The sequence below is a fragment of the Bubalus kerabau genome, chromosome 3, assembly GCF_029407905.1.
Source record: "Bubalus kerabau isolate K-KA32 ecotype Philippines breed swamp buffalo chromosome 3, PCC_UOA_SB_1v2, whole genome shotgun sequence".
Classification (NCBI taxonomy): Eukaryota; Metazoa; Chordata; class Mammalia; order Artiodactyla; family Bovidae; genus Bubalus; species Bubalus kerabau.
This window is the reverse complement of record NC_073626.1, coordinates 3,783,196-3,811,092: the sequence shown is the minus strand read 5'-3', so window position 1 is coordinate 3,811,092 and position 27,897 is coordinate 3,783,196. Positions and strand designations below refer to the sequence as shown.

The 27,897-nt window shown below is 44.8% G+C and overlaps 1 long non-coding RNA gene across 1 annotated transcript; it reads left to right on the top strand.

Annotated features, from left to right (window-relative positions):
• On the top strand, positions 1-27,897 carry LOC129647397 (uncharacterized). Its single transcript, XR_008712300.1, has 3 exons — positions 1-58; positions 1,894-1,954; positions 27,823-27,897. It is a non-coding gene; the product is annotated as an uncharacterized LOC129647397 (long non-coding RNA).

Below are 27,897 nucleotides of genomic sequence, written 5' to 3'. Positions count from 1 at the left end.
GGAGTGGAGAGACCGAAATTCAGAATCATCAGCATACAGACGGCATTTATAGCCAAGGGTAAGGGAAGGTAGTTCGGGGTCGCGACACAGGGTATCTAGATGCCCCAGGGATCGAATCTGGGTCTCATGCATTGCAGACAAATTCTTTACCGTCTGAGCCACCAGGGAAGCACCTATCTAGATGCCAGACAAAGACATTATACTCAGTCTTGGCTCCATCATGCCTGCGTTGATGTTTAGCACAAATGTGAGCTCAGAAATATTTGATGATGAAAAGTCTCTTGGACTGGTTTTGCATTAGTCATCCTACTTTCTTATAATGCATAAAACAAACAGGATTTTAGGCTTTCCCTACTGGTTAATATCAGCCAGTATTGGAAGGTTTTGTATTTGTATTTAGTAATAACAAACGTCAGACAGAATTCAGAAGAGTAGGGTTTCCCTGTTAACTCTGCTACTACTACTAAGATATAAGACCTTGGGGTTAAGTCATTTATTTAGTCTTTATTTTTTAGGTATTTCTCACCTTTTAAGACAAGGGTCTTGGCCCAACTGATTCCTAAGATTCTGTGATTACAATGAAGTTCAGTTCAGTTCAGTTGCTCAGTTGTGTCTGACTCTTTGCAACCCCATGGACTGCAGCATGCCAGGCTTCCCTGTCCATCACTACTCCCAGAGCTTGCTCAAACTCATGTCCATTGAGTCGGTGATGCCATCCAACCATCTCATCCTCTGTCACCCCTTCTCCTCCCGCCTTCAATCTTTCCTAGCATCAGGCACTTTTCCAATGAGTCAGTTCTTCGCATCAGGTGGCCAAAGTATTACAATGAACGTTGCATAAAGACATTTATTAATAGCAATAGCATTCCTGTTAGGGGCAAATGTCTTTGCTTTAAACAATAACATCATAAATCACATGGGGTTAGCAGGAGAAAAGGAGAGAGGGAGCTAAATGTGCTGTGCTAGAAATAAACCATTCTTGGTACCAATGCTGTGAGAGAGGGGCTGGGAGGAGGGGCGGAGGACGGGGGGAAGCTGGAGGGATGCTGAGGGTGGAGATTTGCTTGTGTTGCTGTGACTGGTGAGCTTTCCATAAGCAAGTGGTTTGGGAACAGGCTTATACTCGGTTTGGTTTCTGTTGTTTGCCTTGCTGTGGTGTAAATTTCTTTTAGCTTTCCTAACTTTGGGTAAAGTCTGCCGGGTTGAGTATTGTTGTGAGCCAGGCTTTCACTTTATTGCTTGCTTGGTGAATTTCATTTTTTTGTGAAAAGGAAGGAAGGCACCATTTCTATATCTGGAATAATTTCAGGCAGAACAGAAAGAGGATGTAGGACACTGTGATATGATTCACATTTACAACTAATTCAGTAGGAATGAGGGGCTTATGGCCAAGAGTAACCATGGGAAGACAGGGCTCCCCTGGGAAGTCACATAAATCTTTGGCAGAACATCACCGTCTACAAATCATGATATTGTTCAAGCCAAAGGAATGAAAAGATCAGGGTGACCCCAGGTTCTTGCCAGCTCTCACAGCCTCTCTATTCATCAAACTTGCTGATTTCTGGAGGATTACTCAGTAAACAGAAGAGTACTTCATATAATATTTATTTTGCGATGAAAAAACATTTTTGCAGTATTTGAAGCAATTCCACATATGTATTTTTAACATTTCTGATTGGTGTTAATAAAGAGATTTATAAAATCTTTCACGGGGTCATTTATGTTTTTGTATAGGTCTTAACGGAGTTTGTGGAGAAAAATAGCCTGAGTTTAAAATGCGTGCTTGTACGTACAAGTGAGTCAAATGTTAACACAAGTTTTCCAATACAGAGGAAGCAGCAGCAGCACTTGTGGTTTTTGCCATCCAAGGTGTTTCTTTGTTTTTCTCTCCAGCAAACAAAGACCTCTTCAGAATCAAGAGGAAAGAAGTGAAAAGGCTGACCTCGTTTGAAAGGTGCTCCCGTGTGACCTAAGTTGTTTTCGAATTTCCTCTTAGTAATTATATCTGCCATCCAATTTTCCCCTAATTACTCCAAAATGAAAAGGAAAAAAATAACTGACTTTTGAATTCATGTAAAAACAAAAATACTTCTGCTAGTAACTTCTACCCACTGATTCTGCGGAACAATGGAAGTTGAAAGAGGAGAGTGAAAAGTGATGATGGTGAGCAAGCTCTTAGCGGCTCCAGTGGCTGAGCCTCTGGGCTGGGAGCGCTCAGTCTGCAGGAGCTGAGGGGTGGGCATCAGGGTGAGGAGGGGCCAGAGACCGGAGCTGGGCAGGGGAATTCTTCAGAGTCCTCCCAAAAGGGGCGGAGACGGATGCCTAACCCTGCCAGTGAGCTCATCACAGTCCTTTCTCCTTCCATTTTGGAACACATTAGTCCATACCATGACATCCATGACTTTTAGAGTCTTTTCCCACATAGGTTATTATAGAGCTTGGAGCAGAGTTTCCTGTGCTACACAGCAGGTCCTTATGTTAAGCGTTAATCACTCACTTGTGCCCGACTCTGCGACCCCATGGACTGCAGCCCACCAGGTTCTTCTGTCCAGGGGATTCTCCAGGCAAGGATACTGGAGTGGCTTGCTATTTCCTTCTCCAGGGGATCTTCCCAACCCAGGAATCAAACCTGGGTCTCCTGCACTGCAGGCAGATTCCCTACCAACTGAGCCACCAGGGAAGCCCAGTTAGAGAGAAAGGGGGATAAACTGGGATCGACAAAGACACATACTATATCTCAAAAAGATAATAAAGACCTATTGTGTAGAACAAGGAGCTCTACTCAATACTCTGGTTTAGGCCTATATAGGAAAAGAATCTAAAAAAAGAGTGGATATACATATAACTAATTCACTTTCCTGTGCGCCTGAAATTAACACAACAGTGTCAACCAACTATGCTCCAAATAAAAAAAAAGCACCTGCGCTTTAAAAATGGATGAGGTAGGATTTCCACCTTCTTAAAAATACTACTAGAGTTACTAAAGAACTTGCATTTACAAAATAATTGATAAAAATATTCCTCTGGATTGTATGAGAGTATAGACAGGGACTGCTGATAGACTCGGGTGTGTGATATTAATCACACATAACTTCTTCCTTTCCTGCTCCATCAGAGGCTGGGCTCTCCTTGTTTTCAGTCTCTCCATTTGATGTAGGTAAATCTTTAGTCTCTTGGTTGGTTGGCCAAGAGTCTCTTGATCAAACCCAGGTCTCTGCCTTGCAGGCAGATTCTTTACCATCTGAACCACCAGGGAAGCCCAGTAAGTCCTTAATAGTTATCTATTTTATCAGGAAGATCCCCTGGGTAAGGGCATGGTAACCCACTCCAGTACTCCTGCCTGGAGAATCCCATGGACAGAGGAGCCTGGCGGGCTATAGTCCATAGGGTTGCAAAGAGTTGGACGTGACTGAGTGGCTGAGCACATCCGCAGGCACTCAGCGTGGTGGCTACGAGTGCAGAGGGGGGGCCGGGCTGATAATTGTGGAATTTTTGCTCTACCACGTGCTGTCTGTCAGACCTTAAGCAAAGCAACATCTTTGCACTTGAAGTTCTTCATTTATAAAATGTGGATAATAACATCCCCTTCATAGGGCTATGGAGGGGATTACACATGCTACGAGAAAAATATTTAGCAGTGTCCTGCTCATTGTAAATATTGTAATTATTAGTGTGTATGCATGCCTGCTGAGTCACTTCAGTCATGTCCGACTCTTTTTGAGCCCACGGACTGTAGGCTGCCAGGCTCCTCCGTCCATGGGATTCTCCAGGCAAGAATACTGGAGTGGGTTGCCATGCCCTCCTCCAGGGGATCTTCTCAACCCAGGGGTTGAACCCTTGGTTCTTATGTCTCCTGCATTGGCAGGCAAGTTCTTTACCACTAGCACCACCTGGGCAGCCCAATTATTAGTGTAGCTAACTCCAAGATTTTTATTGGGTACGTAGGTATTGCTGCAGTCCATGGGGTAGAAAAGAATCAGACACAACTGAGCGACTGAACAACAGCAACAAGATATTGCTTCCATTTTTCTGTGAGCATAATTAATATTCTGATGAACATTCATTTACAAAAGTCTTTGAAGACATTTCTGGTTATTTCCTCAAGGTAAATTCTTAGATATGAAAACATTTGGTTAAAAAAGTCTGTGCAGTTTCAAAGCTTTTGATTCTTATTTCCAAACTATGAGAAAAGCTTTTCTCACCTCTCCTACCAGCAAAACACTAGGCCTTTCCACTGAAAAATAAATATATGTGTGTGTATATCCCAGTTTGCCGAGGTACAGGAATGAGGAAATAGTATTTCACTGTTGTTTTTATTTGCATTTCTTTGACTAGGTCTCTTTTCTTGATTCACGGTCTAGCCCACTCTTCTATAATTCTAGTCCCACTTGCTAGTCATCCCTATTATTTCAGGTAGCTATCTTATTCCCTACCTGGTGGATATAGATCACCAGTTCTTTCAACCATTCATCATATGAAATAGTTTCCAGAATAGTTTGTCCTATTCGGAATATTCCAGTTTGTCCTTGTTCCTCTTAAAAGATGGCACCAGAATCAAGCACAATCTTCCACGTGTGGTCAGACTGGCTGCTACGTGTGCCAAGGAATAAGATGGTTCAATTACAATGTGCTTTTCTTTCACAAACCCCTTACTGTGAAGTTCCCTTTCAGTTCCTATCGAGTCTTGTTGTGACTTAGAATGAATCTGGACCAGAGTAGTTTTTGGCTGACGGATTACTTTTGAAAGTTGTTATTTTAAATGACTTTTTCTCCCGTTTTCTGCTGCTTTAAGATCATGTGGTGTAACTGTTATCTTTAAGGCTCTGGATTCTATGCCTCTTCTAGGGTAGCACTGGGTTGTATTAGCTATGTTAGCATCCTTCCTATATTTTGCATCATCTTGTAAAGTGGATAGTCAATGCATTCTTTGTAGAATGACTGAGGCATGCATTGGAGAAGGAAATGGCAACCCACTCCAGTATTCTTGCCTGGAGAATCCCAGGGACGGGGGAGCCAGTGGGCTGCTGTCTATGGGGTCGCACAGAGTCAGACACGACTGAAGTGACTTAGCAGCAGCAGCAGCAGAGGCAGGCATGAGATGAATGGAGGTAGGTGGATCTGATTCTGAGAGATTTGATTCAGCCAACAAACCACCTTGGAAAGGGGGAGAGGAGACTTTCTGAAGTTTCTCTTATTGCTCTTTGGGCTTATCAAAGAGGCTTTTCAAAATGCATATTCAGTTCAGTTCAGTCACTCAGTTGTGTCCAACTCTGCAACCCCGTGAACCACAGCCTGCCAGGCCTCCCTGTCCATCAACAACTCCCAGAGTCCACCCAAACCCATGTCCATTGAGTCGATGATGCCATCAAACCATCTCATCCTCTGTCGCCCCTTCTCCTCCTGCCTTCAATCTTTCCCAGCATCAGGGTCTTTTCCAATGAGTCAGCTCTTTGCACCAGGTGGCCAAAGTATTGGCGTTTCAGCTTCAGCATCATTCCTTCCAATGAACACCCAGGACTGATCTCCTATAGGATGGACTAGTTGGATCTCCTTGCAGTTCAAGGGACTCTCAGGAGTCTTCTCCAACACCACAGTTCAAAAGCATCAATTCTTCAGTGCTCAGCTTTCTTTATAGTCCAACTCTCACATCCATACCTGACCACTGGAAAAACTGCAGTCTTGACTAGACGGACCTTTGTTGGCAAAGTAATGTCTCTGCTTTTGAATATGCTATCTAGGTTATAACTTTCCTTCCAAGGAGTAAGTGTCTTTTAATTTCATGGCTGCAATCACCATCTGCAGTGATTTTGGAGCCCAGAAAAATAAAGTCTGACACTGTTTCCACTGTTTCCCTATCAATTTGCCATGAAGTGATGGGACCGGATGCCATGATCTTTGTTTTCTGAATGTTGAGCTTTAAGCCAACTTTTGTACTCTCCTCTTTCACTTTCATCGAGAAGCTCTTTAGTTCTTCTTCACTTTCTGCCATAAGGGTAGTGTCAGCTGCATATCTGAGGTTATTGATATTTCTCCCAGCAATCTTGATTGCAGCTTATGCTTCTTCCAGCCCAGCGTTTCTCATGATGTACTCTGCCTATAAGTTAAATAAGCAAGGTGACAATATACAGCCTTGACGTACTCCTTTTCCTATTTGGAACCAGTCTGTTGTTCCATGTCCAGTTCTCACTGTCGCTTCCTGACCTGCATACAGGTTTCTCTGTGAAATTAATGTCTTATGCTCATTCATTTTACTACCTGCAAAGCGTAAGGAAGGAAGTGGTGGGTTACTGAAATCTTGAGAGAAGGTAACATTGCACGTTTATGTGTGAAGGTGCTTTACAAATTCCAATAGGTTTTATCCTATTCATTCTAAGGTCTGGGAGTTATTATGACCTCTGTGACTGTGTTAAAGGAAGAGCCCATGTGTCAGAACCAAGAACTGACTGTTTCATTTGAGTGTTGTTTTGGGAACTGAATAATGAGACACAAGATACCAAACATGGGGTAGTGTAAAGGTAGGGATTGTGGAGTGACAGGCTATTTACTCAACTGAGTATCTGGCTTGATTCCGAAAACTAAGGTTTTAAGAGCTGTCTGGACTGTTGAATCTCAAAGGGGAAGAAGAAATAGAGAGAGAGCCCAGTGGGCTCAAGTGCTGAAGAATAAGAGAAACACACACAGGCATTTGAAACACAGATTCTCTCACCAAGGTTTTCCGTGGTCAACTGGTGTCAGTCTCCTAAGACCATGCCCTCCTCTACCTTAAAGCCGTGGAGTCACGTGGTGGTTTTGTGATTTTATGAGATGACTGAGGTATAACAGGTTCAGACCTGGAATGAGAGACGTCAAGAAGCCTAGGATAGGGGAGGGAAGAGGGACGAGCGTGATAAGGGAGAACTGTGATTGAATTCAGCCGTGGGACCAAAACTCACCAAGTGAGGTCCAGTGGGGTTACTTACGTATCATGTACATAGGGATTATTTCATAACATGATATACTTATGACTTTATATAATCAGTTCCGCGGCAAAAAATCCTAATCCAAATGGTTATTTGTGACTGGGAATAGAAACAGCCTGGTACTTTGAACTAAAATACAAAAAAATAATTTTAACTTTTAAGAAATGCAATTTTAATTTCTATTAAACGCTGCAGTAACCATGCTCTCTGGTGAGAACTTTAATAACATGGCGTGCTCTTGCATCTGCTTCCTCCACTGCATGCTTTCTAGTTGATGCTAATATTTTAAACTTTTTAGTGTGAACAAAATGTCTTACCAATAAAACCAATTTTTTTTTTTTAGCACCTGCAAATGCCATTTTGCTGGTAGAATTTGGACTTTAAGTCCTCAGCTTTCGGTGGAGTCCTAAAAAGTATAATGGCTTGTCCATTGTTACAGTGCTTTACCTTAATTTTGCAAACTCATAGATCTAAACTATGCTATCGTACGAAAAGAACTCCATTAAGAACAGTAGAGGAAAAGGAAATCTAATCTCATTGCCTCAGCCTTGGTGACACGCTCACTCTGGGGAGACTCTTGCTAACACACTGTGCCTTTCGAAGGCAGATCTGCTTGGAGATGCATCTCCTGGTGCTGGGTTTGCCAGAACATTCTTATAAAAGGAGCAAGCTTCCCCGCTGAACAGGGGTGTTAATTTTTCATGGACTTACACTGTGGTGAGGAGCTTGAAAAAGATGAGAGAGCTTTAGGAAACCAGTGTTGAAACAAAATAAAGGGAGTCTTGCTCTGGCCCAAGAAAGAACATGGACACTGCCTCGAAAGTTTGCTTGTTAGCAGAGATGGAAGTTAAATACAGAACATTTTAATGCAATTAGCTCTTCGGTGAGAATTTCCTGGGAAAGGCAGGAAGGCTGTGCCAAGTCTAGCCCACTTAGGATCAGACCAGCAGCTCCTTGGAGATGGGAATGATCACTTTTATACTCTGGCAGGAGAATCTGCTGGATAGAGTTTGTTGACCAAAGGCAGAGGTGCCTGCCATGCCCTGAGCTAAGTCACTGGCCATCCGGGCCTCTGATCACCCACCTGTTAAGTGAGGACATGTTGAAAGTCTTCTCCTATTTTAAAATTACCCAAACCTACATCAGAGAAGTTTAGCACACAGTATTTTTTTACTTTAAATCTAAATCGGAGCTGTTTTGTTAAATAGAGTCTATATTATTATTCATCTAAAAAAAAGCCATGATTTTTCCTGTTTCTTAATATTTGCATGTGCGCTCTAAGTCACTTCAATCATGTCCGACTCTTTGCAACCCCATGCACTGTAGCCTTCCAGGCTCCTCTGCCCATGGAATTTCCCAGGCAAGAATACTGGAGTGAGTTGGCATTTCCTCCTCCAGGGCATCTTCCCAACTCAGGGGTTGAACCCACATCTCCTGTGGCTTCTGCATTGCAGGCAGATTCTTTACCACTGCGCCACTGGGAAGCCCTAATATTTACATACTTAAAAGAGAAAAAAGTGGCCTACATAATTGTCTGTTAGTATTATTTACTGTCAATTAACTACCACTTGACCAACGAATAAAAAAATACTTGGTGGCTCAGATGGTAAAGCGTCTGTCTACAATGCAGGAGACTCAGGTTTGATCCCTGGGTCGGGAAGATTTCCTTGGAGAAGGAAATGGCAATCCACTCCAGTACTATTGCCTGGAAAATCCCATGGACAGAGGAGCCTGGTAGGCTACAGTCCATAGGGTTGAAAAGAGTCGGACACGACTGAGAGACTTCATTTTCACTTTGACCAACAAATACGTAATGGTGAAAGGTGTATGGGTACTCCTTGCCACTTGGTCTTATTTTCAAGTTTTGGACCTCTGTTATGTATAGTCTGTTACACAAGGTTGAATTAATGGTACTGCTCGCCTGGTGGTAACTGACCGTTGTGGGTCATGGTGTTGATGACAACGTGGAAGGGCACTTCTAAGATGCTCCCCACCCACCTCCTGGGCCTCACGCCCTTGTGGACTGGACCTAGTGAAGCCTAATCCCTAACAAATAGGATGTGCAAAAGTGACTGCCGACGGTAGACACTCTCTGTCCCTCTGCTCCGAGGGGATCAAGTTGCCGTGCCGTAAGCTGTCCTGGAGAGCGCCCCGAGTGGAAGGAGCTGGGGGGGCCCCTGTGGCCAGCAGCCAGGGAAGAGCTGAGACCCTCAGTCCAACATCCCGCAAGGAGCTGACCCTGCTGGTCACCACGTGAAGGAGCTTGAAAGTGGACCCCCCGCCTGAGCACGTGCAGTGACGCTGTCGGCACTTTCCCTTGGATATGTGTGAGTTGTTGGAAAATTTTCCAGTTGGCCAAACCAGATCTTATGGCCATGTTTAAAGGCCAGGGGCAGGGAAGGGCCCAGGAAGCCACTGTGAGACCAAACTGAGTCACATGGCCAAGTCCAAGGGGAGACAAAACATATCTGCTTGTGGAAGTGGTGGAGAGGCGGCAGATACGTTGGAGTGATGGTCTGGCATGGGCTCCCTGGCAGCCTGCTGCAGCGTTCCTGCCTGGGAAAGCCATGGACAGAGGTGCCTGGTGGGCTACAGTCCATGCGGTGGAAAAGAGCCGGGCGATACCGAGCAACCAAACCACCATCACCACCAGTCTAACACTAAAATCAATATTCTCTCACACCGGTACTGCATGAGTTTCTTATATGGCAACATACTAACACTTGATGGCCACATTTTTGCCAACAGAATGGGCATAAATTCATTTTAATGTTATGTGTCTCTGATTATTGGTGAATGAAGTTGAATATTTCTTAATATTCTTATTAGATTTTGAGTTTCCTCCTCTAATTACCTGTTTATATCCATTGGGCATTTCAAAATTGTTTCCTATATTTTTCTTGTTAATTTGTAGGAATTGCTTCTATACTACTGGTACTAACCCCAATTCATTTTAGATGCTGCCTTTCTCTTCTCCCATCCTGTCCCCTGTAAATATACTTTGTGGTATTCCACATTGAACAGAAATCTTCAATTTTCTTGTCTTTGCCATCTTTTTCACCTTATGTCTTTGGAGTGTGAGTGTTAGAACTTCTCCCACACACCCTAATGTCACAATATTTTTAAAAATATTGCTCTACTGTTTTGCTTTTCGCATCTAGCTTTTCAATGAATTTAGGTTTGTATTTTTACATTTCATTACGTAGACATATTTCTTCATGCTGTGAACCAGTTTTCTTGACATCAGTTACTAAAAATCCCATCCTTCCCTACAGATTTATAAGGCTATCTCTATCATAGAATGAGTTCCCACACTTCTTCTGGTTTGTTTCTGAGATCCTTATTCTATTTCATTGATCTGTCTTTTCTGATACCAATATTACCCTTTTTCTTTCCAAGTACTTCATCTTTGAGGTAAAACAATATCTGGTTGCGCAAGTTCCCCTGCTTTGTTCTGCCAGATAACTTTTCAGATGAATTTGTCAAGGTCATCCAAAATCCTATTGGAATTTTGATTGGAACTGAACTTGATTTATAAATTTAATTTATAGATCGATTTGGGAAGAATTGTTTTGTTGAAACAAACTCTTTGAAAACAACAACAGCAACAGCAAACAAGTCTGTTGAAAATGTGTGAAGAATGAACAGTATCTGAAATCAACATATTGGAGCAAACTTCTTTGGGTTGAATTGGATAGTCTTTCCTATTTGTCTGGAATAAGCCTGAGACCTCTCAATGGACTTGACTTGGATTACCTTGATAGAAGCAAAACACCCAAGAAGGCATGTATATATTTTGGAATTGTTCATTAGTGGTTCAGTTCAGTTCAGTTGCTCAGTCATGTCTGACTCTTTGCGACCCCATGAATCGCAGCACGCCAGGCCTCCCTGTCCATCACCATCTCCCAGAGTTCACTCAAACTCATGTCCATGGAGTCGGTGATGCCATCCAGCCATCTCATCCTCTGTCATCCCCTTCTCCTCCTGTCCCCAATCCCTCCCAGCATCAGAGTCTTTTCCAATGAGTCAACTCTTCACATGAGGTGGCCACAGTACTGGAGTTTCAGTTTCAGCATCATTCCTTCCAAAGAACACCCAGGACTGATCTTTAGAATGGATTGGTTGGATCTCCTTGCAGTTCAAGGGACTCTCAGGAGTCTTCTCCAACACCACAGTTCAAAAGCATCAATTCTTCAGTGCTCAGCTTTTTTCACAGTCCAACTCTCACATCCATACATGACCACAGGAAAAACTAAACTTGACTAGATGGACCTTTGTTGACAAAATAATGTCTCTGTTTTTTAATATGCTATCTAGGTTGGTCATAACTTTTCTTCCAAGGAGTAAGCGTCTTTTAATTTCATGGCTGCAATCTCCATCTGCAGTGATTTTGGAGCCCAGAAAAATAAAGTCTGACATCGTTTCCACTGTTTCCCCATCTATTTCCCATGAAGTGATGGGACCAGATGCCATGATCTTCGTTTTCTGAATGTTGAGCTTTAAGCCAACTTTTTCACTCTCCTCTTTCACTCTCATCAAGAGGCTCTTTAGCTCCTCTTCACTTTCTGCCGTAAGGGTGGTGTCATTGGTGGTAGGTGGCAATAATTCCTTAGCACGGACACTCGCTGTCTTTACAGTCTCTGATTATGAGTGAAGTGCTTATCCCGTTCAATGGTTTGTTTAGTTCTTCAAAGCTGGATACCACATCTAGTTTTGTATTTATCATTTAGTGGAGCTGGTTATATCTCTTCAGACTTGCTCAGTGTTGCCTGTGCCTGGTGAGGTTACTGAATTATCTCGCCGTGTTAATGAGACCAAAGCTCATTAGAATCATCTCTTCTGGAATCTCTTCACTTCCCACTAACCCTGGCCAACCATCTTGCAAATGTGCTTTCTGAGGACCAGGGAAACTTAAAGTGTGTGCTTGAAAAAGTTCAAATTCTTCACCAGTCTTGGAAAACACCTCAAGAGTCACAGGCTCACTAATGGCCTAATTTTCATATGTAAAGGACAGGACCTGATCATTAGCTGTAGCTCATTTAAGGGAGTTAATGAGGAGTAGAAAAATGAAGAAGCTAGAAAAATATAGCACAAGGGTAGTCGTAAATTGGCTTACTCATCTTTGTCCAGTAAGAGTCTATTCATTTTCTTTAACCCTCCAAAGAGTGTCAAAGGAGTGAACCATTTGAATATTTAGCAACATGTTAAATTCAGTTCACATTCAGTATTGTAGGTTTAAAAAAAAAAAACTGTTTAATGAGTGCATTTTGAACATATAACTCACTGAGAGGATAAACATGCCTATTCAATGTGCTATTTAAGAAAGAAATGTCTTAAATGAGCCCAGAATTGTTAAACTTAGCTCCATAAATGTTCAGCAGTTTTATACTTTTCCCTTGCTTTGTCTGCATATCTCCCTTTTCTTTCCAGACTCAGTAGGGTTCTTTTTAAAGTCACTGTCTCCTAAATCATGTAATTTTAAGTAACAAGACAGCTAGGTGACATATTGCAATACAGGAATTGTTGAGTCAGGTCTTCTTCATAATTTCACAACTGTTAAAGTCCCCATTGGAAATATGACTAATTCTCTCTAATTCTCAAAATTCTTCTCCAGAGAAAAATCACATTTCGTGCTACTCAGATGTCAAAAACAGCTCCCTCGTGGCTCATAACTTCGCTCATTGTGGCCTAGTCTAATAGTACATTGATGCTCCAAACCTACGGAACTAAAAGCTCTCCTTATAATTGTGTTTGAGAGATGAACAGGGCAGAAAGCACCGTACAGACCCAAAGGTGAATTTTAGCTAAAGGAATGCTTTGTGTGCAATCCAAACAAGTGGGTTTCTTCTTTTCAATGTGCTTTTAAAACTCCTCATAGAGGTTGTCCACGTTCATTTCACCTAATGCTGCTGCTAAATCACTTCAGTCGTGTCCGACTCTGTGTGACCCCATGGACTGCAGCCCACCAGGCTCCCCTGTCCCTGGGATTCTCCAGGTAAGAACAATGGAGTGGGTTGCCATTGCCTTCTCCAGGGCATGAAAGTGAAAAGTGAAAGTGAAGTCACTCAGTCATGTCCGACTCTTAGTGACCCCATGGACTGCAGCCCACCAGGCTCCTCTGTCCACGGGATTTTCCAGGCAAGAGCACTGGAGTGGGGTGCCATTGCCTTCACCTAATGGAGACCTATAATTTCCAGGTGAGTCAGATTCCATTGCCACGTTGCTGAGAGATGGCAGAGATCTCTGAGACCTTTGGATACACATGTTTTAGTTGTTTTTTTTTTTTTTTTTTTTTTTTGCAAAACCTAACCAGAGCCACATGCCCAGTTAGAATTACTGTTATACTTGTCTCTAAATAATTGCAATAGCTGATCTTTCTCAATGCCTGGTATGTGTTGTCTATTTCATCCTTACAATAACCCAATAAAGCAGGTATGATAACATTCCCTATTTTACAGGTAAGGAATCAGGGGTGCAGAGCAGTTGAGTAGCCTAATTTTGGGTATTGGGAGCCAAGTCTCTAACTAGAGTCTCTGCTCCTTGTGGCAAATGATGTCAAGGCTTCGCTCAGATCACCCCTACTCTTTCTGGTGTGTCTGTTGGTTACAGGGTGCTTCCTGGCCCACACAGTTTGGAACCAGGAAGTGCTGGGGGGATTTGTGGCCTCACTGAGGGGCAGGTGGGTACAGAAGAATAAAAGCGCAAGCTCCCTCGTCTTGTTGACTGATCCCTGCTCCCAAGCTCCCTGCAGGACCCTGCCCGCATCTGCCTTAACTGCCCTCTTCCCTTCCTGTCCTGGTTCTACACCCAACCCCCTACCAGCCTCCACCGGGAGCCCTTTCTCAGAGTCATCTGTACCTGAATCCTCATCTCAGGGTCTGTTTCTGGGAAGCTCAGTTAGAACTCTCCTCTTTCCCATGGTTTCACAGAACAAACTTTTCTTGGAGTATGAAAATGGAATTTAGGTTAGTATGTGCTCAGTCGTGTCCATCTCTTTGCAGCCCCATGGACTGTAGCCCACCAAGCTTCTCTGTCCATGGAATTCTCCAGGCAAGAATACTAGAGTGGGTTGACATTCCCTACTCAAGGAGATCTTCCCAACCCAAACAATAAACCCGCATCTCTTGTGTCTCCTGCCTTGGTAGGAGGATTCTTTACTACCAGCACCACCTGGGATGCCCAGGTTAATATGTTCAAACTGAATTACAGAGTGTGAGTTTCAACTTGGAAAAAAGAGAGAAAACTAATCTTGATCTTTAGATACCTTTCCATCAGTGTGTAGCTTACATGGAGACACCAGATGGTTTTGTCTAACCTCCCACGTCCGTCATTCCAGGAAATAGTCAGGTACCATGTGGTTCTCAGTTGAATTGTTCAGGAAAGGAAAGCCAGATCTCTGTATTCTTAGGGCATCTTTTTCTTCAGTTCAGCCAGCTCATCCTTTAATACTCTGTCACCCAAACTCTGCTCCATCCTTTCAGGCCTTCTGATGTTTCTCTCTGATGTAAAAGACCTGTCTACCTTTGAAAGCAGGATGAAACCTGTTAGAATGTGGAGCTTTTCCTGAGAGAAATATGACTTATCCTAGGGCAAGAAGTGGTTAACTTTCAATGTTAGAAGGAAAAAGCCTCAGCTTCTGAAATTCTGGAGATGTGGAAGCTGGGGGACAGGGAGGCAGGTCTTGGGGAAAAATGTGTGTGTCTGAGTCTGTGTATATTAACACAGCCCTAACATTGTGAGCCCAAATCAGCTTGGTGTGGAGTAAAGAGAGAGCGAGCATCTGTCCTCTTCCACCCAACCCTGGGGAAGAGTGATGCTGGAGCGGTTTCTTGATGGCCAGGGACAGGACCTGCAAGGGTTCATTCTGGTGGGAATATCTGCCCAGGGACTGGTGATCACAGATCCTAACAGTGAGGCAAGAAGATTCAAGAACAGATGCTCTGTGATTCAAGACCTACTCCATGCAGTAGCCACAACAAGGGCCCCACGAGCAAACCGTGCTCCCTTCTGAGGATGCTGAGGGAGGCGGGGTGAAATTTTAGGTTTTGACGTTTGAACAGGTTCAGTTCAGTTCAGTCACTCAGTCATGTCCGACTCTTCTCGACCCCATGAATCGCAGCACACCAGGCCTCCCTATCCATTACCAACTCCCGGAGTTTACTCAAACTCATGTCCATCGAGTCAGTGATGCCATCCAGCCATCTCATCCTCTGTCATCCCCTTCTCCTCCTGCCCCCAATCCCTCCCAGCATCAGGGTCTTTTCCAATGAGTCAACTCTTCACATGAGGTGGCCAAAGTACTGGAGTTTCAGCTTCAACATCAGTCCTTCCAATGAACACCCAGACTGATCTCCTTTAGGATGGACTGGTTGGATCTCCTTGCAGTCCAAGGGACTCTCAAGAGTCTTCTCCAACACCACAGTTCAATTCTTCGGCGCTCAGCTTTCTTCACAGTCCAACTCTCACATCCATACATGACCACAGGAAAAACCATAGCCTTGACTAGACGAACCTTTGTTGGCAAAGTAATGTCTCTGCTTTTGAATATGCTGTCTAGGTTGGTCATAACTTTCCTTCCAAGGAGTAAGCGTCTTTTAATTTCCTGGCTACAATCACCATCTGCAGTAATATTGGAGCCCCCCAAAATAGAGTCTGACACTGTTTCCCCTGTTTCCCCATCTATTTCCCATGAAGTGATGGGACCAGATGCCATGATCTTCGTTTTCTGAATGTTGAGCTTTAAGCCAACTGTTTCACTCTCTTCTTTCATCAAGAGGCTTTTTAGTTCCTCTTCACTTTCTGCCATAAGGGTGGTGTCATCTGCATATCTGAGGTTACTGATATTTCTCCCAGCAATCTTGATTCTAGCTTGTGCTTCTTCCAGCCCAGCATTTCTCATGATGTACTCTGCATAGAAGTTAAATAAGCAGGGTGACAATATACAGCCTTGACGTACTTCTTTTCCTATTTGGAACCAGTCTGTTGTTCCATGTCCAGTTCTAACTGTTGCTTCCTGACCTGCATATAGGTTTCTCAAGAGGCAGGTCAGGTGGTCTGGTATTCCCATCTTTCAGAATTTTCCACAGTTTATTGTGATCCACACAGTCAAAGGCTTTGGCATAGTCAATAAAGCAGAAATAGATGTTTTTCTGGAACTCTTTTGCCTTTTCGATGATCCAGCAGATGTTGTTAATTTGACATATGGTTCCTCTGCCTTTTCTAAAACCAGCCTGAACATCTGGAAGTTCATGGTTCATGTACTGCTGAAGCCTGGCTTGGAGAATTTTGAGCATTACTTTACTAGCATGTGAGATGAGTGAAATTGTGCAGTAGTTTGAACATTCTTTGGCATTGATTTCTTTTGGATTGGAATGAAAACTGACCTTTTTCAGTCCTGTGGCCACTGCTGAGTTTTCCAAATTTGCTGGCATATTGAGTGCAGCACTTTCACAGCATCATCTTCCAGGATTTGAAAAAGCTCCACTGGAATTCCATCACCTCCACTAGCTTTGTTCGTAGTGATGCTTTCTAAGGCCCACTTGACTTCACATTCCAGAATGTCTGGCTATAGGTGAGTGATCACACCATCATGATTGTCTGGGTCATGAAGATCTTTTTTGTATAGCTCTTCTGTGTATTCTTGCCACCTCTTCTTAATATCTTCTGCTTCTGTTAGGTCCATACCATTTCTGTCCTTTATCAAGCCCATCTTTGCATGAAATGTTCCCTTGGTATCTCTAATTTTCTTGAAGAGATCTCTAGTCTTTCCCATTCTGTTGTTTTCCTCTATTTCTTTGCATTGATCGCTGAGGAAGGCTTTCTTATCTCTCCTTGTTATTCTTTGGAACTCTGCATTCAGATGCTTATATCTTTCCTTTTCTCCTTTGCTTTTCGCTTCTCTTCTTTTCACAGCTATTTGTAAGGCCTCCCCAGACAGCCATTTTGCTTTTTTGCATTTCTTTTCCATGGGGATGGTCTTGATCCCTATCTCCTGTACAGTGTCACAAACCTCCATCCACAGTTCATCAGGCACTCTTATCTATCAGATCTAGTCCCTTAAATCTATTTCTCACTTCCACTGTATAATCATAAGGGATTTGATTTAGGTCATACCTGAATGGTCTAGTGGTTTTCCCTACTTTCTTCAATTTCAGTCTGAATTTGGCAATAAGGAGTTCATGGTCTGAGCCACAGTCAGCTCCTGGTCTTGTTTTTGCTGACTGTATAGAGCTTCTCCATCTTTGGCTGCAAAGAATATAATCAATCTGATTTCAGTGTTGACCATCTGTTGATGTCCATGTGTGGAGTCTTCTCTTGTGTTGTTGGAAGAGGGTGTTTGCTATGTCCAGTGTGTTCTCTTGGCAAACTCTATTAGCCTTTGTCCTGCTTCATTCCGTACTCCAAGGCCAAATTTGCCTGTTACTCCAGGTGTTTCTTGACTTCTTACTTTTGCAGTCCAGTACCCTATAATGAAAAGGACATCTTTTTTGGGTGTTAGTTCTAAAAGGTCTTGTAGGTCTTCCTAGAACCGTTCAACTTCAGCTTCTTCAGCGTTAGTGGTTGGGGTATAGGCTTGGATTACTGTGATATTGAATGGTTTGCCTTGGAAACGAACAGAGATAATTCTGTCGTTTTTGAGATTGCATCCAAGTACTGCATTTCAGACTTTTTTGTTGACCATGGTGGCTACTCCATTTCTCCTAAGGGATTCCTGCCCACAGTAGTAGATATAATGGTCATCTGAGTTAAATTCACCCATTCCAGTCCATTTTAGTTCCCTGATTCCTAGAATGTCAATGTTCACTCTTGCCATCTCCTGTTTGACCACTTTCAGTTTGCCTTGATTCATGGACCTAACATTCCAGGTTCCTATGCAATATTGCTCTTTACAGCATCGGACCTTGCTTCTATCACCAGTCACACCCACAACTGGGTATTGTTTTTGCTTTGGCTCCTTCCCTTCATTCTTTCTGGAGTTATTTCTTCACTGATCTCCAGTAGCATACTGGGCACCTACCAACCTGGGGAGTTCCTCTTTCAATATCCTATCATTTTGCCTTTTCATTCAGTTCATGGGGTTCTCAAGGCAAGAATACTGAAGTGGTTTGCCATTCCCTTCTCCAGTGGACCACATTATGTCCGACCTCTCCACCATGACCCGTCCGTCTTGGGTGGCCCCACATGGCATGTCTTAGTTTCATTGAGTTAGACAAGGCTGTGGTCCATGTGATCAAATTGGCTAGTTTTCTGTTATTATGGTTTCAGTGTGTCTACCCTCTGATGCCCTCTAGCAACACCTACCTTCTTTCTTGGATTTCTCTTACTTTGAATGTGGAGTAGCTCCTCTTGGCCCTCCTGAGTCCACACAGCCACTGCTGCTTACCTTGGACGAGGGATATCTCCTCGCAGCCACCCTTCCTGAGCTCCTCGAACAGGTTAGGGCTTATCGTCTGTCTGTAACCTGTACCTTGCTCACCACTGTCGTGGTGGAGTCTCTGATTTCTCTGACCTTTTTACGTAGAGTGTATAAGTAAAATGCCAAAGGCAGGACCGCCTTGCTCCACCGGACTGGAGTTTCCCTGTCCTCAGCACACTCTGTGTAAAAAGGAATGATTGTCAGCCTGTAGCACAGAGGCAGTTCCATAAGTATTTTTAAAATTTTAAAAAGGAGGAGATGCAAATGAAGCAATGGGGCTGGTCTTCCACTCGTGGGAATTCCACGGAAGTTGGCGATATGTGCAGAAGCAAGAGGAGAGCCTCAGGATCTGTTTGGGCAGGCGAAGTGATGCGGCAGCTCCCAGAACCCGGGCACAAGGCAGAAAGCATTGTGCCTCCAAAAAAAGCCACTTTTGGAGTCTCTTGGAAAAGACATCAAGAAAGGTGAACAGGAAGAGCTGCTGCTTGCCTGAAGGACCTTCCCCTGTTGCCTCCTGTGTGTGGCAGGAGAAGGCACTCTGGCTGGGCTCAGGCAGAGCTGGTTGCAGTGTGGGGACCAGTGATTGGAGCCCAAGGACTGCAGAGACCAGGCCAGCCAGCAGGCATCATGCAGACCTAAGCAGGGATGGCATTGGGCCTGGGGAGACTTCCCAGAGGTTCCCGGGGAAGGTGACTTTGCCTGGAATCCTGACGCCTTTGCCCCTAACACTCTAAGGCAAGACTCACATTCAGAGGGGTCGCACCCTGGTAAAAACTGAATCTGTGCTGTATTCCCTGAGATAAAATGTTGGAAACCACAGACTTTCCTGGTGGCTCATGGAAAATAATCTGCCTGCAATGCAGGAGATGCAAGGTTGATCCCTGGGTTAGGAAGGTTCTCAGGAGAAGGGAATGGCAACCCACTCCAGTATTTTGCCTGGAGAATCCCCTGGACAGAGGAGCCTTGTGGGCTACAGTCCATGGTGTTGCAACGAATCAGACATGATGGAGTGACTAACAGCTACAAACCCAAATCTAAAAAACCCAAAGTTAGACAGGGGAAGCAAGCATGGTCTCTACGATCTTTGGCTGATGAGCTGGGCTTGTGAAATTTCTCACATCTTGAAGAGTCAAAGGCTGCCCACAGCTCTCCTGGCAACCCAACAGGTATGAGAAGGAGCAGAGCGAGAGCAGGGGCAGTGGGCTGACCTTGTGAATCCCCGAGGCAGGGCAGAGATGCTCCTGGTTTCCAGCCCCTTGCTCTGTTCCCTGCCAGACCTGCTGAAGCCTTCAGATCTTCTAAACCCTCTCTGCTAAGTGAGCAGGACCACCCGTTCCCATTTAGAGATGAGGAAACAGAGAGGAGAAGAACTGATCCTGGATCTCCCCACTCGCTGCCCAAACTCTTCACTGCGTCTCCCAGGGTTTTATCAGGAGCAGAGGGCTGTGAGTTACAAAAGTTGAGACATCCACTGAGGGATGCAGTGGAAAGTAGGCTGGTTTTGATGCTCAGTTTCACTGCTGGAGGGGAGAGAACTGCTTCCTGAGCTGGTCTCCCCGAGATGTTGACCCTCTTTTCTTCCCTGGGACATGGACATTCTGGATTTCTAGGGTTTGGAGATGGGTGGGAGGGAGGTGCCCTCTTCTGTTGGGTGTTGCGAGGGAATCTATGGCTCTGACCTGGATGCTGTGTGTTCTCCTTCATCAATGTGGGGTCCCTAGTCTCTGCAGGCACAGCTCACGGCCTGAGAGTTTGTGTTTCTCTAGAGCTCATTCAGGAATGGACTCAGGTTTGGAGAGGCAGCACCCTGGTAAAACTGCTAAGATCAATTTTGCAGAGCCAAACCGTAGCACCATCTCAGGCTGTGAAGTTTCTCAGCTGCTTCTAATCCAAAATTCTTCTGCTAATGACATCAGTCTTAGGCAAAGGTTTTGTGTGGTTTGATATTACAGATAAATATCACAGTGAAAACAAAGGATGATTTTAGAACTTTTTTTTTTCTGATCAGCAAGCTCCCCCCCATTCTCTTAGGCCTTGCCAAGCAAATTTCTTTCTTGTGCAACTATTGAAAATACCTGGATATTTCTTACAGAGCATGAGTGGAATGCTTGAAGGCAGTGATTCCTGAAGAAAGGGTCTTTGAATAGGATGCCCAGTGAGACTGTTGAAAATCAGATCCCTGGGTACTCTTTCCTGAGGTTCTAATTGAGTTGGGCTGGCTGGTCTAAGCAATCTGTTTAAGAAAAGAGCTTCCCAAGGTGATCTGCCCAGATGTGAGAGCCAGTGGTCTCAGTAGTGCAGAGAACTCTGGAGAAAATGTGACCTTCGCTCCCAGGGGCCCTTCCTCGGTTTGCCTCCTGTAGGCCCAGCCTTGCCCTCTAGGGAAAGTCCGCCCTGGTACCAGCCATTCTCCTCCACCTGGCAGAGTCCCTGTTAGTGAAATAAAATGTAGCACTTTAAGAAAAAGTTCATTTTGCAGAAGCCCAGCAGAGGAGAATTGAATTAATGTGAAAGTGTGTTCATGTGACTCACCATCCATTTTACTAAGCTGCTTCCAGACCTGTCATCTGAGGCCGGAAGAGCTTCTGGCAGGCAGAGAGAAACTGGGTCACCAGGTGTGAGAGCTTAGTGGCTTCTCCAGCACCTCTTAGCTCCCATCTGCAGGGAGGAAACTGCTGGAAAATCACCCACATGCTGCTGGGATCCTGCAGAGTGCATTGGCCTTTGGGAGACACACTCGGTCTTGGGTGAGCTGTTCCCCTTGTGGTCGGCTCACCAGGGTGAGGTCCTGCCGTCCCCAGACCAACAGTAGCACCGGTTAGAGAGGGGATGGGAGGCTGAAGTCGGACCTGAGGTTCCCTACTCTCTCCTCTCATTGTCGCATGGTCGGGACTCATCTCTTCCTGGGTCGTGATAACCCTTGAGTCTCTGGCCTTCATCCGTTTGGAGAGCCCCCTGCCCCCCACCTGAATTTCTCACTGCCTGCTGCCGCTACTGCTGCTGCTAAGTCACTTCAGTCGTGTCCGACTCTGTGTGACCCCAGAGACAGCAGCCCACCAGGCTCCCCCAACCCTGGGATTCTCCAGGCAAGAACACTGGAGTGGGATGCCATTTCCTTCTCCAATGCATGAAAGTTAAAAAGTGAAAGTGAAGTTGCTCAGTTATGTCCGACCCTTAGTGACCCCATGGACTGCAGCCCACCAGGCTCCTCCATCCATGGGATTTTCCAGGCAAGAGTACTGGAGTGGGGTGCCATTGCCTTCTCCGCACTGCCTACTGAACACATCTTAAAGTAGAACACGTAGCCTGCAGCCCTAAACTGTTCTTCACTCTGAACTTTCTTCTCCCACCATGCTTCCTTCCCCTGCCACCTTCCTCTCCAGCTCGGCTCCCATCACAATTATTCCCAGACTGCAGAGAATCCTCCCGTCACAGGCACGGGCCCCTGTCTGCCCTCAGCGCCATCCTCACGGTCAGAATCTTCACCCTCGACTACCGACACGAGGGTTGACTGTCGCTGCTCCAGCCAGCCCCATCCCTTCTCACAGATGCTGCTTTCCTCCCAGGAAAGCTCCCCTCTGCCTGCTCCTCATTTCCATGTTCACAACGTGGCTCTTCAAGATGTCAGATGTCCTCAGTATTTCTCAAGCCTTATCCCCCTCTTCTCCTGGGCGTCTCTATGACCAGTCATGCATCCCGTAACCCTCCAGCTCTGTGCTTCTGTGAGTGCTGCCTCTTTCTTTTGGGGTGCCCTTCCTCCAGTCTTTGCTTCCTGAAACCTAACAAATGCCACTGGAGATTTCCCCAATGTCCTTTTTTTTTTTTTTTTTTCATCTGAATAAAGGATTGCCACCTCCTTGGTTAAATCTGACAAACAGAATTTAAGGGGGAAATGTGATGAACTGTTTGCAGAATTGCACATGAGCCCACAGACATACTAATCTAACCTACGCATAAATCCATACAGCATCCCATTCTTCAAATCCACACTTCTCCTTGATTGCTGGGACAGGGTGGCAGAGATGTAGTGATGATTTCAGCTAGTTGGCAAGGCCATCGAGAACATGCGGGGTGGTTAATAGGGGGGAGGGAGGGGGCGGCAGATCGAACATTTCTAGATTTAATCTCGTTCTTGTTGCCTTAACAACTTGATGTAGATTTCAGAGATGGCCTTTTTTCCCCCCTTCCCAATAATCCTTTTGGAAGTCAGTTGTCATAACAATAGCACTGAAAATAGCCAACCCTCTGTCAAGTGGCTTTTGTTGCTGGTTTTTCTTTTCATGAAAGGCCAGTAGAACTTTCGGATTAAGATCCAATAAGGCAAAAGAGAAGAGGTCACTTGTGCTAAATGGAAAGATCGCATGTCTGTGTGTATAATCTAATTCCAAACCCTGAACATGGAGATGGATTTATACTGCTCACACTTCTTCAGTCTATTCCACCAGCAGCTTTTCACAATGAAGCAGAGTCTTGGAGGTGTTTTTTTCACTTATATATCATGCTTAAACAAAAGGTTAACTGTATGGAAATGATTTTTTTCTTAAAAGTAAATTTTTAGTCCTGTGTTTCCCACCCACCCACTGGTCCCTGGGCCGATGAGATAAATTTGCAGTACCCTGCTTGCCTAGACACCTCACTTCCTAGCTGTAACACAGTCCTTCTTGGCTTCCCTCCCTGTTTTCCTCAGCTCCCATGGTCTTCAGTAAGGGATTTATACTGTTACAAGAGTGCGAGTGTGATTTGTTTTGCAATTTGCTGGATTATAAATGCTCCGTGATCCAAACGTCTCTCTTCCTCCTGCCCTTGCTGTTATGTGCTCCGTCTTAGTCTGTTCTGGCTGCTACAACAAAACACCACAGACCAGGGAGCTTGTAAACAGCAGAGATGTGTTGCTCCCGGTTCTGGAGTCTGAGATCAGGGTGCGGGCACAGCACCCTGAGGGCTCTCTTCTGGGCCACGGGCTTCTGGTCTGTCCTCCCATGGAAGGAGGGCCTGTTCCCGGACAGCACTGATTCCGTTCAGGAGGGCTCCACCTTCATGACCTGATCACCTCCCAAAGGCCCCGCCTCCTCATCCCATCACATCGGAGGTCAGGCTTTCAACAGGAGAATGTGGGCAGGGGACACGCACATTCAGACAGCAGCTGGCTCAGTCAAGGCAGAGTGAGCGGTAATCATGCAGGGTGTGCACAGAGTGTGCTCAGCGCTGCAGTGTGCTTGCCCCGACCACTTCCCCTGCAGGGCGCATCATTTTTTGTGGATCGTTTCTCAGGGAAACAGTGATGGAATATATTCTGCCATGTCCTTGACATTCAACCAGTGTTGACTTGGATCCTGTTTCAGAGCAGTTAAGCCAGTTGGCTGGGGTGTGGAAAACCTTTGGTGGTGCTTGCGCTAGGAGGAACGGCATAGTGTGTTCCCCTGTGCTCTGGGCAGACGCCCGATCCCATTAGCTGTCTCCACAGGAGTGTAAGCACATCTCAGACCCCTGCATCCTCCAGACCGTGGGTGCTGACGTCCTCGTGGGCTGTGAATATAGAGAGGAAACGCTCTTGCATTAAGAAACCCCCATGAATCTTCCCTGTTTCTCAGATTCCCCTTGGGAGTCATTGTTGGTCATTTCATTTTTCTTACTCGACTTTTAAGATACTTGGGGAAGGAAAAAAAGAAATTTTTTTTTTCCTTCCTTTTTGGGTTACTTCCCAGTGGCAAAGCTTACAAGGAAATAATGGGGCTGAAAAATGTGGAGTGGGGCATAAATTCTGAAACACCCCAGAAGGTGCTGAGTTCAGAGTCAGTGTTGGCAAAATCCATCTAAAGCATAACTCCCCCAAAAGGGGAAAGCACCCTTCTCATGAAAAAAAAGATACAAAATTTCTGCACACATTCAAATTTATGGTTCTTAAATGATTTTGTTGAATGCTGACATGTAATATACATCATCAGTGTTTTTGGTTTCTTATGGGAAGTGAGAAATGGTGTGCTAATGAATTATAGGTTTGGTGCAATGTGAAAAAAAAGCTTTTTAGTCAGTTTTCTTTTGTTTGTTTTAAATTTGGTTATTGTCCTGCCCTGTTACAAAATGTAACATTTGTCATTGCTTTATAGGTTTGGATTTGCAAGGCCAGCACTCAGGAGGTAGTTCAATGGCTACTGCCTACCTCCCCTGTAATTAGGAGGTGGGGACAAGTGGGCAATAGAGCCTTACCACTCAGTGATACAAATGTTAACAAAAAGAAAGCCAGAGTGCTTTCCATTAGATTTTGCTTCTACATTGTCATTTAGCCCCAAAGTAGGTTATCACAAAAGTTGTAACATAATAACTTTCTCTAATACTACTAGTTCAGTTCAGTTCAGTTCAGTCACTCAGTCCTGTCTGACTCTTTGCGACCCCATGAATCGCAGCACGCCAGGCCTCCCTGTCCATCACCATCTCCCGGAGTTCACTCAGACTCGCGTCCATCGCGTCGGTGATGCCATCCAGCCATCTCATCCTTTGTCGTCCCCTTATCCTCCTGCCCCCAATCTCCCCCAGCGTCAGAATCTTTTCCAATGAGTCAACTCTTCGTATGAGGTGGCCAAAGTACTGGAGTTTCAGCTTTAGCATCATTCCTTCCAAAGAACACACAGGGCTGCTCTCCTTTAAAATGGACTGGTTGGATCTCCTTGCAGTCCAAGGGACTCTTAAGAGTCTTCTCCAACACCACAGTTCAAAAGCATCAATTCTTCGGCACTCGGCTTTCTTCACAGTCCAACTCTCGCATCCAAACATGACCACAGGAAAAACTATAGCTTTGACTAGATGGACCTTTGTTGACAAAGTAATGTTTATGCTTTTGAATATGCCATCTAGGTTGGTCATAACTTTTCTTCCAAGGAGTAAGCGTCTTCTAATTTCATGGCTGAAGTCACCATCTGCAGTGATTTTGGAGCCCCCAAAAATAAAATCTGACATTGTTTCCACTGTTTCCCCATCTATTCCCCATGAAGTGATGGGACCGGATGCCATGATCTTCGTTTTCTGAATGTTGGGCTTTAAGCCAACTTTTTCGCTCTCCTTGTTCACTTTCATCAAGAGGCTTTTTAGTTCCTCTTCACTTTCTGCCATAAGGGTGGTGTCATCTGCATATCTGAGGTTATTGATATTTCTCCCAGCAATCTTGATTCCAGCTTGTGCTTCTTCCAGCCCAGCATTTCTCATGATGTACTCTGCATAGAAGTTAAATAAGCAGGGTGACAATATACAGCCTTGATGTACTCTTTTTCCTATTTGGAACCAGTCTGTTGTTCCATGTCCAGTTCTAACTGTTGCTTCCTGACCTGCATATAGGTTTCTCAAGAGGCAGGTCAGGTGGTATGGTATTCCCGTCTCTTTCAGAATTTTCCACAGTTTATTGTGATCCACACAGTCAAAGGCTTTGGCATAGTCAATAAAGCAGAAATAGATGTTTTTCTGGAACTCTTTTGCTTTTTCGATGATCCAGCAGATGTTGGCAATTTGATCTCTGGTTCCTCTGCCTTTTGTAAAACCAGCTTGAACATCTGGAAGTTCACGGTTCACATATTGCTGAAGCCTGGCTTGGAGAATTTTGAGCATGACTTTACCAGCGTGTGAGAGGAGTGCAATGCTACTAGTTACCATGCTACAAAAGGGTGATTTTTTTCTAGAGTGCTGTAATAAGGAATATAAAATTCCTACCTGGGATTCTTTCTCATTGTCTGGGTTTCCCCTTTGTGCTACTACTTTATCAAAGAGTAAACTCAGAGCAAGGGCTTCCCTGGTGGCTCAGACGGTAAAGAATTCACCTGCCAATGCAAGAGATGTGGATTTAATCCCGGGTCTGGAAGATCGCCTGGAGAAGAAAATAGCAACCCCTTCAGTACTCTTGCCTGGGAAATTCCATGCACAGAGGAGCCTGGCAGGTTACAGTTTATGGGTTCACAAAAGAGTTGGACATGACTGAGTGACTTAACAACAATGACAAACTCAGCACACGAGTAAGGGACCAGCTGCAGGAGCAAGAAAGAAGGGGGAGCTAGAAGGAGACACCCTAGAGAGCTGGCCACAGCTCTGTGGGACTGTATCTGTGTCTCCTTCAAATTCATATGTTTGGGGTTGGGGGGAGATTCAAGGGGGAAGGAACATTGTTGTACGGGAGAAGCCAGCACAATATTGGAAAGCAGTTGTCCTCCAAGCTAGAACATGGAAGCAACCTAGATGTCCATTGACAGATGAACGGATAAAGAAGCTGTGGTACATATACACAGTGGAATATTACTCAGCCATAAAAAGGAACACATTTGAGTCAGTTCTAATGAGGTGGGTGAACCTAGAGCCTATTATACAGAGTGAAGTGAGTCAGAAAGAGAAAGAGAAATATTGTATATTAACTCATATATACGGAATCTAGAAAAATGGTACTGAAGAATTATTTACAGGGCAGCAATGGAGAAACAGACATAGAGAACAGACTTATGGACACGGGAGAGGGGAGGAGAGCGTGACATGTATGGAGAGAGTAACATGGAAACTTACATTACCATAGGCAAAATAGAGAGCCAACGGGAATTTGCTGTATGACACAGGGAGCCCAAATGGGGCTCTGTATCAGCCTAGAGGGGTGGGATGTGGAGGGAGTTGGGAGGGAGGTTCAAGAGGGAGGGGACATATGCACACCTATAGCTGGTTCATGTTGAGGTTTGACAGAAAATGACAAAATTCTGTAAAGAAATTGTTCTTCAATTAAAAAGCATAATTTTTAAAAAGTGAATTAAAAAACATAAAAATAAATAAAAAAAGAAGAGAGAGACCAGAACTCACTCTCTCCCACCTGAGGACCCAGTGAGAAGAAGAGACCAGAACTCACTCTCTCCCACCTGAGGACCCAGTGAGAAGGCAAGGTCTGCAGACCCGGAAGAGCGCCCTCACCGGGTGCTGACGCTGTTGGCACTGTGGTCTCGGGCTTCCCCGCCTGCAGAAGCCTTAGGGATAGATGTATGCTAAGTCCCCCAGTCTGTGGGACTTTGCAGCCTGAGCTGAGAGAGTGGGAGCAGAGTGGCCTTTGCACTTTGCCCCGCTGCAGAGGTAACTCCACTCCGTGCAACGCATATTCACAGAGCCAATGGGGTGCAAATAACTTCCGTCCCAGGGAGTGTTTCACCTGCTTCCTTTCAGTGTTTTGCCCTCTGACATCGGTAGCTACTTTACATGCATGCCTACATTAATACAGTTAGGCACTTATGAAGACTCTGAAGATTTCCTGAGTCTCTCTCTGTCCCCTCAGTACCCTGCCCTGAGAAATTTAGCAGCTTTGGACTCACCAAATATTGAACTTTATTCCCCCACTCAGGAAGTCCACTGGGCTCTGAGGCTCCCCTTCTCTGTACCTCTGGCTGCAAGCGTACCGCAAACATTAAGCTGGCTGTTGCTTTGTCTCCCTTCTCCCAGAGGTAACTCTTCTAGGATGTCTACCAGTCAGTGACTGAAAACCACCGTCTCATATATTTTGTCCAGCTGTTTAAG